At 39.1% G+C, this 12,500-nt stretch overlaps 1 protein-coding gene across 1 annotated transcript in view; it reads right to left on the bottom strand.

Annotated features, from left to right (window-relative positions):
- Positions 1-6,538: 6,538 nt before the first annotated feature.
- LOC138052738 (uncharacterized) overlaps positions 6,539-12,500 on the bottom strand; it is a 43,086-nt gene continuing 37,124 nt past the window's right edge. The window contains exons 5-8 of the transcript XR_011133145.1: positions 10,402-10,444; positions 10,201-10,271; positions 7,549-8,663; positions 6,539-7,348 (exon numbers count right to left, since the gene is read on the bottom strand). The gene's annotated coding sequence lies outside the window, so the exon portion shown is untranslated. The remainder of the gene's footprint in view (positions 7,349-7,548; positions 8,664-10,200; positions 10,272-10,401; positions 10,445-12,500) is intronic.

The following is a 12,500-nucleotide window of genomic DNA, read 5'->3' as shown; positions in this document are numbered from 1 at the left end:
CCAACTTTCCCAACGTTTCAAGCTTTTTGTTGCACCGTAAAATAAAGTAAAATATAAACATTTAACACAGAGTCAAACAAGTAAGGATTCCGATAGCTCAATTTTGGAACAAAATGTCAAACGCTCGCGTACGCCACATTTGCATTGGCTCTTTGCTGGGCTATAACGTGAAGAATACCCGACGTGGAAAGAGGATATCGAAAATGGCAAAATGGGCAACTTTGAGTCCCCTGGTATTAAAGAGTGAGTTTTATACTACAATTTGAATTTTCGGAGAATTAAGAGGATTTCTATAGAAAATGTTGCTGGAGAGCAAGGTCTTTCTCTTCAACAACTTTTTCAATACAAATCTTCTCATTTTTTTTAAAATTCAAACCGTCATAAAAGTCATTCTTTAATGGCAGGGGCCTCAAACTTGGCCATTTTGATATTTTTGACATGCTTTTTCCATTTCCGGCATTCTTTAATTTATAGCCTACAATTTTATGAAAAGTAGGTCACGTGATTAACAGAAATGGACACTGCTTTGATTCAAATCCTTTCTCTTCATGAGAGATCGTTGGTTAGCATCATGGATCATGGTTAGCATTTACATTTCAAGGAAAAATATTCCTTGTCATACTATCGTTGGTTTGTGCCCTCCCATAAGCAAAAGCGGTCCTTCGAAAAATGTAAGTATCTCGGCGGGCTCTGGTTTGCGGGACCTACCCTACCCTACCCTTCTATTTCTTTTTGGGGGGAGGGGAGTTTATTTTATAGTCAACTTTAACTCGAAGTCCAACTCGAAGCGCAACTCGAAGTCCAACTCGAAGTCCAACTCGAATTCCAGCTCGAACCCTAACTCGAAGTCCAACTCGAAGTCCAACTCGAACTCGAATCCAAACTCGATGGTTCGGGATTCCCGTGTTTAGCAGGTTTTTTTTATCTCAGAAATGTTTGAGGAGTTTTACAGTAGTGTTTACTGAAGTGTGACGAAGGTCGCGTGTAAAGCTTGGAGGCTTTGAAGAGTGACAGAGGTCGTGTTTGTTAAGTGTAACAGAGAGGTTACGTGGATATCAAGGCAGAGGCCGTGTGTTTATACAAGAGCGACGGAGGTCGAAGTATTGTTAACAGGTCTAGCGTATGCTTGTTGTCCGGAGTGGATTTACTGCGTTCGTGTGAAATAAACAACTTCGTTGTGTTTTGACACTGCGTTCTGATTAGACTGCAAACTATACCTACCACTTTAAAACATCGAACTCGTAACACATGGCAACGAGAAATGCGAATAACTAAGCTGAATGAAGCGCGCTCATTAATTCCAAAGGGATCGAGAAATTTTTCTTCCAGGACTTTTCGGCTTTTGGAAACCTTTAAATGCGAGCTCCTGATTCAAAAACTCCTCCGTTTTATGGAACAAACATGGACAAAATTTCAGGACCAAAATGAACGCACAAAATCGCCGACGCAAATTTCCCTTTCGTAAACGGTCGTTGCCATTTGAAACGGTCGTTGCTATTTCTCAGAACGGTCGTTGCCATTTGAAACGGTCGATGCCATTTAAACGGTCAACTACACACTTCACTTCAAAGAAAATTAAAAGAAACAAACTAAGAAAAAGTATTAACAAAAATTAAGACAAAAAAGGAAAAAAAAAACATTTATAAAAGAAAAACTGGAGGAAAAAAAGAGTCCGAACTCGGGTTCTTATCCCTCACCCCAAACAGAACCCTAACCCGAACCCTAACTCATATGACCAGCGTGAAACAACTCTCAGTAACCACAACCTTTTGAGTTCTTAGACCTAATGAGTGTAATTCAGAGCTACAAAATGGCATCGACCGTTTCAAATGGCAACGACCGTTTACGAAAGGGAAATAAGCATCGCCGACCACATCACATTTAATTCCATTAATGTCATCCACTGAATAGCCAGTACACTATGCAAAAACGTCTACACAGGTGCAAAAAGGAGAAAACTAGCCGACCTCTTCAGCGAATCGTGATTATGAAAACAAATCACAAAGATGCAGCAAAACCCATTACACGCCATTAAAACCTCCTTAACTTCTACACGAATAACATGATGGTCTGCGGTTTTTTCCTACACCAAACACAGAAAGCCGCAAAAGCCTGCGTTGCAGGCGTTGTCGGGGAATGGGAAGGGGAGGACTGAAAAACCCGGCTTCTTCCTCAATTCACAAGTAGTCTCGCAATCGGAGGCCTTGTACCCCAGCATCATTGCGGTGGAGCCAGGAAAACAACAAGACGTGAACCCAAAATTAATATGGCGGAAAAGTGGGAAAAAGGATCAACAACCGAAATTCCTATGCGATATAAAAAATGGTTTAACTCCGTCGTTACTTTACGGTGGTAGTATCTTTCACTCTCCCGGCCACAGTTTCTCAGACAACTAACCCCTTCTTCACACACTGAGCTTGTAGATCATCATAAGCGCTTAATATCATAGTAAATGAGAGCCAAATCGAGTGAATGAATTCCGCTTTATGTTCTGTTTAACTCTTTGACTCCCAGAAGTGATGGGTATGTAAATTCTCTTTACAGTTTCTATGAAATGTCAGTCAAGCTTGTATTGAGGATGAACATTGTTATCAGGTAAAGAGGTTTCAAATTGATCTTAATGTAACACCAAGTTCTCATGACTGTCCAACAAAAAACTATGGCACGAATTGGGAAAATGAACGTTTAGATCGTGGACTAAAATTCAAGGGTTTATGTTGATAAAAGGCACTCCCGAATCACAAAGTGATTAAACTCTTTTCTCATGCAAACAGCTTTCAATATAAACTGAATTATTGAAAAACGAACCCATATAAAATGAATGGCGAAGGTTCAATGCGGATACTGAATAAATCATTAAAAATGGATGAAAAGAGGGCACAAATACCAATCATAATTCAAACGAAAATGTTTAACTAAGGTGTGACTCCAGTTATGAAACTTACCCTTAAATCTCGGCCAATACATGAGCCGCCTCAAATATCGACTTTCAGATAGGCATTCGTTAAGATACAAGTAGAGTGCAATAGAGCCTGCTATCTTCGGTTTGATTTTTCCTTTTAACAGAAATAATAAGAAGTTTCTGTCCTATACCAAATACTTGAGAAAGTTCTAATGAACCATGAAAGATTTGAAGCTGTAACTGCATCGTACACTGCTGTGTCCACACCAAGTAAACCGATTTAGCCACGCGTGGCTTATAAAATAACCAATTTTTTCTTATCTTCTATGACTTACAGACGAAAACATATTTAAACTCTTGACGTACGTGCTGAACAAAACGAGGCCTCGACTTTGAAAATAAAAATAACTTTCACCCGCTTTTTACGAAGGCACGCGTGCAAATCATTTGAAGAATTGTGCATGCACGGACTTCACGAGCCAAATTCGACATTCCCTCGTGCCACTAACAAAGGAAGTATGCCACTGACTTTGGCGTTTTCGAGGCCGCTCGATCTGCATATTGAATACTATGACATTATCATGAGGCCTATGCAAAAAGGAATAATTTCTTTGCAGATATTTTTGTATTGTTTGTGCTTCTTCATAAAAAGCGTATGTTCCTTGCGTTCTTTTTTGGGTTGAACGAGGTATCAAATTATTTGTCCGCTATTCATTTGGACCTATTTGGTACCCGCTAATAATCCCAACGACTTGATAACAAAAAAGGGCATACAGTAATAGCTTTATCCTTTAAATCTGTGCCTATGACTATCAGAGATCTACAATTGTGTCTTTGATGAGTTTCACACCCCATCACTACCAGAGGAAGGGTCAAGACAGAGTCTTTCTGCCTTTAACAAGATCCTGCATAACATAAGCATATAACTAAAGATTATACTTAAATTTTTTTCAAGTGATATGTCGGCATTGCATTTCATATCTCTTGTACCACAAGGTAAGATATACAATCAAAACGAAGAGAGACCCTTCACTTAATTTTGCTGACCCTCCAAAACATTGAGATCTATCCCGTTTTAGGAAAAAAAGATGATGGAGATAGTGGCGAGCAAGAGCATCCCTTATAATATTATGCTACGTTGCCCAAGATGGCAAACATCTTCTAAAAGAGCAATCTTTTAAGTAGGCTCATTTTTATCGGCAATTTGTAGCTACAGGTGATTACATAAAAGTTTTTCATTTTTCAGAGCACACAGTTCTTGTCGACGATCTTTTTCTCTTAATGTATTGAAATTTTTATTTCATTTCTTCATTTAGCCTATTTATCGGTCTCTTTATTTATCTATTTGTTCATTGACACATTTAGGTAAGGCCACCTTTTTCCGAGCAAAAAAAGCCCATGTTCCCCCCCCCCCCCCCCTTTGCATAAGCTCTTCCCACCCCTTCCCAAACTCTGGCCACGATAAGTTAGAAGGATTGGTTTTGAAAGTTTTGCCTTCAGTGTAAGGGCAGGGAAATAGACCACTTTCACAAATGGCAACCTCCTTTACATTCTGTTGCATTTATGTTAATTAGACCTACTGCCCTCATTTTGAAACAAATATTCTTTTGAAATTTGCTCGTTGTAGCAAGGATAGAAAGGCTTATTATATTAGTGTTAAAACAGAAGAATATTTTATTTGGCTGCCATTATGAAAGATGTCTATGGCGCAGAATAAATACGTCCTGTTTCTTTTAAGATCCAAAAAACGCCACTGGGAGACTGGAGGTGGGTACTGCATGCTAATGTCGAAAATAAATGAGCTTAGAAGGGATTTTCCTTCCTCCCTAAGACTTGAAGAGAGTTCCTTAAGGAAAGTAAAAGGTTTTTGATTAAGGACACAGAATGGGGGAAGCAACAACAGTTAACTCCGTCGTATACCTGTACAGCAGACACCAATATGTATTTTCCAGTCACCAACATTGTACTTTTTTTTTCGAGAAGTGAGAAGTCTTAAATATGCAAACATCTAAACAACGTACACATTTCCATACCCTTTTCTATTCCAAATGAATGTTGATGCTACAAGAATTAGCCATTCATAGAATTAAATTGCTAGTGTACATAGCGAGACTAAGAATAGTAATCATAATATTGATAATAATAGTACTTAATCATATTAATTATATATGATTACGTAATAGTAATAATAATGATAATAATAATAATAATAATAATAATAATAATAATAATAATAATAATGATAATAATTTCAAAGTACAAAAAAAATGTAATCACCCCCAAAAATTCTGGAAGATAACAACAAAGTTTGTGATGCGAGCATTAATTAAAGAATTTGGATCTGCAACAAAATATTTTGGACTGAAAATACAGCTTTAATTTTGTGTTGCACACGACAAAAATTTGCCATGAGGAGCAAAATCTTAAGTTGAGGCTAAGATTTTTGTGCCTTTGTTTACACAGTCACTCTAGCTTTTGCTCCTGCATTTGAAACTATACAGAAGTAACTGTGTTAAGTTGTGGATGCCTATTTTCACCACAGATTTGTATACCCGAGCCTTGAATACAACTGTGCACAAGAATCTATATGAAGCTTCCTTTTACACAAATGAGCTGGTGTGGGACTGTAAACGGGGGGTAGTGTTATACCAGTATACCCGAAAAAAATCGCCAAAATACCCATAAATACCCAAAATTCATCCAAATGTAACCAAAATTAATGGAAGCATTGTATACCGTATACCTGAAATTCAAAGAAAGTGATAAACCGAATACTCGTCTTTTAACTGCAATATACCGTATACCCGATGTAAAAAGCCCCTGTATACCGTATATCTAAAAACCCTGGCCGACCCTGACGTATGATACAAGACATCTTCAGCATGCGAGGATCGCAGTTAGGCAACTTTTCTTTTTTCTTTGCTCGTCCAAAGAGCTTTAGAAAGAAGCCCGCAAGAAGGAGGGAGATTTTTGCCGATATAAAAACGGTGCTTTTTTATAGCGCAAAAAAGAAACAAACTTGCTAAGGACAATTGTTCATCTGAGCTCTTTCGCCGTCCTTTATTCATCACGAGCAGTTTTTCGGTCGATTTTAGTTGCTTCCTCCAAGTTTCCTTTCTGTAATTTCTAAGTTTTTCGTCCGTTTTGACAAAGCCTTTCAAATTCATATTAATATACCAGGCGGTGAGGCCCCAGTACAAAGGACGTGGTTGAATAATGCTTGGGGTGTGGAAAACGAAGATCGAAGCTTAAGACCCGGAAAACCAAGACCTCCCCGTAAAAAATTACTTATTAAAACACATTCATTTTCTTTGTTTTCTTGTTGTTCACAATGGCCTGTGAGTCATTTCAGCTGAGTTACCGTTGACGTTGCTGAGAACTTTAGGTCAAGCACTACTTTTGGAAAAAACGCTATGTTCGCAGAAAATCAGCACATATCGAATAGCTAAACAATAGCTAACAATTGTATGCGGGCTAGCATCAATAATTATCCCTACTTTTGCCCCTTTCCTAGAACTGATACAAAAATTCGGATTACGCACCCCATACGCCAAACAAGTCAGCATGTTCCCAGCCCACCCGAATCATGACAGGACAGCAGAAATTACAGATTGAGGGCGAATCTTACTAGTAGGATTTCATTGACAATTTCTTTAATCAACATGATCTCAAAGTGTATTAATATACTGGACAGTTGAATTATATATTGTTGGTCTTTATACAGTTTCATCTTGCTATTCACGGCACAGATGAGCGATTTTATATAACCCGCAAAAACAAAAAAAAAATGGTTGGAAGTTGTATCCGAAAATCTCAAATTCTCCTCCGTGTTGTTTGCATGATTTGCTCAAGTCATTTCACACAGACAGAGGTGGATTAAACATTGCACCTTCCTTCACGAGTTAAAAACTATCAGCGTCTCATTATCCGTAATGTACACAACTTTTCCCCAAGGTATAGTTTTTTTGCTTTTAAAAATTAGTTCTTTCAAATAATCTTACAATTGTTATCACATCAATCATATTAACGTTTTGCAGACCCAAGACCCGCCCTCCCTCCCCCCCCCCCCCCCCCTCCCTTCCTCCACGATATTTCGTTCAGAAACAAAAAATGTTTAATTTACTACTTTCCTAAACGAGTCGCAAGATTTGTTGGTTGGCGAACGTTACAATATAAGTCCCGTACGTTTGATAGAATTAATCCTCCGAGCACGCAAAGCCCGCCTTGTTCCATAGCAGTCCTTTCACGCTACAACACCAATCACAAACAAGCGCATCATAGAATCAAGACTGTGGTTCTTGACTGGCTAACGATCTGGAGTCACCGTTTAATTAAACTAAGCAGACCAAAAACACCTGACTCGCGCGCAGTGTTTTCCCGCGCTTTTTACATAGCTACATCTCGTATCATGCCAATCACTGATTCGCTCTTGTTACGTGCGGACACCTTGTGGTAAGAGATTCTAAAAGCTGACGTTTCGAGCGATTCGCTCTGACGAAGGGCTAACGCTCGAAACGTCAGCTTTTAGAATCTCTGTACGGTGGCCAATTTACATTATCAACTCCGTTGATAAAACCAAATTTTTGTATACTACTTACCCACCGACGCAGCACCACAGTTTCTTTAGAAACTACCCCTTCATTCACCTTGCGGTAAGGACTGTTTCCCTAATATGCGTGAAATAAGGAGACTTGATGCGTATTGGAGTTAAACGTGCAAATTGGATAACTAGCCGTCTTCATGCACGTTAAGAGACGAAGCAAAATATAAACCTTGCGGAAAACTTGGGGTGAGCTTAAGGTTTCATTCCAAACAGCTCCTCGATTTTTCAGTGTAAATCAAAAGCTTACGAATCACTGGGTCCGCTGGGCGCCAACGCATCGACCACCTGCTTGCGCTCAAGTTTTACAGAGCACCAAGGTACAAGTCTCAAAATATTCCGGTTTTAAACTTTTCTTGAGAAGGCGAAGCAACCATTTGCACAAAGTTTTTCCTTCATTTGGAACATGTTACTTAGTCTCCTTCGGAGCCACTCGGGCAGCAGTCGCGCAAACAACGTTCCTCACCCGAGGAGCGTTACGTGACTTTGACCCGAACCACTAAGAAGGAACTAGAATTCACTAAGCGTTGACAACGTTACAGCACGCGATGGATAAATAGAAAGAATCGTCACCAAGGCGTAACGAGCCCATCATGTGTTGGTCACGTGTTTAACGCGTTTGAGGTCAAGAAAGAAATCTGGGTCAACCAGCTTTTAAGCACGTGGCTTGGATCCCTTTTGTCCCTTATTGTACGCTACACCGAAGCAGCAAACTCATTCATTCCTGATAAGATATGAAAGCTTTCTTGTCCCAAAGAACTCGCCTATTATTCTACACAAACACCCAACAACTGTCCGTATATTATTAATTATAAGCCACAACGTAAGCGATGGACTATACAAACATATTTCCCTTTCTATATAATATAACCTTAATTTAGAGACATTTACTTTGGACTCGTCTTCCCTGGCACAAGAGAAGAAGGCGTTTAGCGATAGCGGGGTTGCTCTCCCAATGCAAACTCCGTAGATCAAGTATAATTATTTTCTACAAATCTTTGGGTAGTGGTTGGCAAATATACAAAGGCGAAAGTTCTCTAGCTGTTATTGCATGAAAAACTCTCCTTGATGGTCCGTCGTTCCATCGACATTTTCAAATCTTCTTGCTTCTTCTTGCATGCTTTCTTTGATCTTTAAGATCGCAACCGATTCACAGTGATCCTGAAAGGAAATTAACGCTCTCGTTAAATAAAACGAACAAACAAAAACTAAAAAGGAGCTTTCGATTCAGAGATATTTCTACACTGCTCCATGCACTGCCCTCTCTACTTAACAAGTCTCTGCACTGGTCAAACATTGATGTTTTGGTTCGCTATACTCTCTCCTTCAAAGTCACTGTTTTAAGCTGTGTTCAAATTAAAGCCGAAACATGATTAGAGTAAACATGTTTCAAGGAAACATGCTTCACCGAAACATGTTTTTTATTGGGTCGTTCACACCAGACGTCGGTGTGAAACACGTTTCATGCATGGTTGTGTAACTTATGCTGTTTCATGACACTCGCATAATTTTTTTACATTTCAGCTGTAGATTGGAGCTGGAAACTTCTGTAACAGTTGCATTCATTCTTTTGTTTAGTGTTAAATTTCTAGCCGTTTGGAGGAGGAGGGCTATGCAGCATTTAACGAGGAGACGGCATTTGCGCTTTCTTCGTTATAAGATATTCCGTTTTCCACAAGCTCATCTGTAACAATCGCCGATAATTTACCGTTATATTTCTTCGTCGGCCCATATTGCAACTAGACATTTAGCCTCCTAATAACCCCAATTTTGGTTCTTTTGGGAACTTATCTCCTCTCGCATGAATCGCCATTTTGAACGTGTTTGGTCGGATCATGATTGAAACTACCTCGCGAGGTTATTTCAATCATGCTCAGAATAATCACCATATGGCAACCATCCCATCATTTTTCGTGAACTGTAGCATGGAATTTCTAATTGGACAAAAAAAAAAATGGAACTGATATTTTGAAAAGTGTATCAAAGGAGGGCCTTGTGACGTCATAATTTTTTTTGAGAAATAATTTGTAAAATCCATTTTGTGTCAGGATGTTCTCATACTGTTGCGTTAAAAATTTGTGAAGAACAGTTAACTCGCTGAGTTTTTAGGCATTCTCTGTTTTGATCATATGATTTACCAAATATGGTTGTGAGTCGAACTATACAAAAGTAACAATACTTCATCAAGATTCCTAGCCTGAGCATAGTTAAGCCAGTAAGCTAGTGATTAATTCCTTGGAACATTCTTTTAAGGATGGTGCCTACTATTGTTATTGCACATACGTCCTGCGCATTTCCAGATACTCTGATTTCCTATTGGTATCACTAATGCAGGGATATTTTTGCGCCCCTTAAAACTATGCGGAGAAAGCCAAACTTAGCAAGTGCTCTTTGTATCCAAAAAGAAAATTGGGGGGTAACCACGCATTTTTCGGAGATAATTAAGCTTCAATTTGGAAAGGAACACAATACAGTGCTTTGTATTTTAAAGCTCTTGACAAATATTCTTGATCAATTATCTTTGAATTTAAATGCCTGGTTCCCCTCAATTTTCTTTTGAAAAACTTGCATGACGGTATGGCAAACACACTGACAGGAAACAAAGGACTAAGGGTGGGTATCGGGGCAATCCTTGGGAAAACAATAGAAAATAAAATAATATTAATGTACATGTACGCAAAGACAATAAAATTATTACCGCCGGAATGCTTCCTCCAGGAACAGACTTCATCATTGCATACATGGATTCACTTCCAGTACTTGCTGGGTCTGAAACAGGTGACAGCTGGTCACAAAGTGATAGCCTGGAGCAAGATTTCACTCATCAAGGAAGGAGGGGGGGGGGGGGGGGGTGCATTCAGGACTCAATGGGTTAAACTTTGAAAAATCATTTACAGACCTTGAGGGCTGGCCATTATTGGTGTGCCTGGTGGACCAGTGACCTGTCATAACAAAAAACAAATTGTCAGCAAATTTCTTTGGTATAAAATTATCATTGCTATTATTAGTCAATTATCATTGTTAATAGCACGAGACCTACATGATTGTATTGTTTCAAAGCGAATCAATTACCCAATACAAACTTGCGTAATTTTTGAAAAGCTTCACAAACCAAAAGTCCAGGACTGTCAGTAACCTGTCAACTGACAGTTAACTGACAACTGACAAGTAACATATGAGACACCAATGGAAAAATAGGACTGTACAACTAACTTAAAAACTTAATTATTTAATATCTCATAAGTACATTAAGGTATGAAGAAATGTGTCTATTTTTATCCATGACACAATACAATACATAATTTACCACTCCCCATAAGCGCTTTCCAGCGCCAATGAAACACAATCAACAAAACGACAGAACACAATATCAACAACAATGTTAAGAATCCCAAATGGCTGGAGGCAAACCAGTTGGCTATTTAAAGTGCAGCCAAGAAGTTGAACCAAGGACTACCAGGAACAAATTCAACGAGTGGTCAGAACAAGCCTTGAACCTGGTGACATGAGAATGTTCAGAAAAAAATTGGAGTGCTCCATAGCCTGCGTAGCAAGCGTTCCTGTTCGACAGAAGAGCTTCGAACCGATTTTCTGCAAACTGGCCCCGCGAAAGTTGGGGCAAGAGACTGAGAGGACCCCCTATTTTTAAAAAACCCGTTCGCCCACGAACGGGGGCTTCTGATTGGTGCAGCACAGTCGCAATGATTGACAGGTGACAAATTCTGGAGCAAAATATTTCTCCTAAGTTCTAGCGTGACAAAGGCAATGGTGGAAGATGTGGAAGGTTTTGAATCGTGTGTCGAGGCTGAGCGAATCGGGTCTCGGGTTTTACATTGAAAAGGAAAAAAGAACTGTCAATGCGCCATCTCTTCAACTGTATAGATGTAATGGCCGTTTTGCCAACAGGATTCGGAAAAAGCTTAATTTTTCAGATGTTTGTCATGATGTGCGGAGTGCGAAATAAAATAACTTAAAACGAAGAACCGGCTTCTCGAGTATCATCGTGATTTCTCCATTTCAAAGCATAATACGCGATCAAGTAAGTGGTTGAGGGGAATTCTATGGGAATGACAGCCTGTAATTTAAATGAAAATCTGGACTGCTTGGACAATATCCATCGAGGGAAATTCAATATTATTTACGTGTTAGCTGAAGCCGCTATGGCGTTTCCGTAATTCATTAAAAGCAAAAGATTCGATCGTTATTTAACAGAACTTTGGCAGCGCTTATTGTCGACGAAAGGTTTGGACTGAACTGAAGTGAGCTTTTCGCTCGCTTGCAAAAGATACTTTATTTACGCAGGATGAATTAATAAAATGCCTGCGAACTATCAGAATCCACATGTTTCAGGATCAAGGAAATTCGTCAAATTCTCTGCGTACCTTGCCTGATGTAAGCTTGAGTCCTATATCATGGATTGAGACAAGATGAAGTGTTAAAACGTCTCTTAATTATTGTGAGAAGAAAGCGGCTCCTTTGTAAAGTTATTCGATTTTTTAAAGCACTTTTACTTGCTATTTCATCGACGATTTCGCGACGATTTGACCAAAAACGTCTGTGGATTATCAAACTAGCGAGGAGGTTTGCCTGTAATTTCCTGGAGATTTATTACGATCCATTTCGTCAACCACTCTGCACCAACAAAATAGCCAGCAAGTCGCACTGAAATCGTCGTCAGTTTTAAACTTAAACCTATTTGAATGGTTTCATGGTCAGCTTTGCTGGAGATTTGCATTTAACGGCCTTACTTATTACCCATCGAACTCTGTACGAGTTTATATGTTTCTAAATGTCGTATTTTACGAGCGCACGGATTGCTTACAAGTTTTGAAAATTGGCTGTTGTTTTCGATAACTTCTATTCCAACCGCTCTGCAAATATCAGCTAGAATTTGCCCGTAAGTTTCTTTTCGATGGTTTAAACAAATTTTCAGAAGAAACATAACCAGTCGTACCCGGCTTAGAAGCTGCCGTTACAAATCTAACATTTAAAATCTGC

The sequence above is a fragment of the Montipora capricornis genome, chromosome 6 (assembly GCF_036669925.1).
Source record: "Montipora capricornis isolate CH-2021 chromosome 6, ASM3666992v2, whole genome shotgun sequence".
Lineage (NCBI taxonomy): Eukaryota > Metazoa > Cnidaria > Anthozoa > Scleractinia > Acroporidae > Montipora > Montipora capricornis.
Note: the sequence above shows the minus strand (reverse complement) of the source record. Positions and strands in the feature narration are given on the sequence as shown.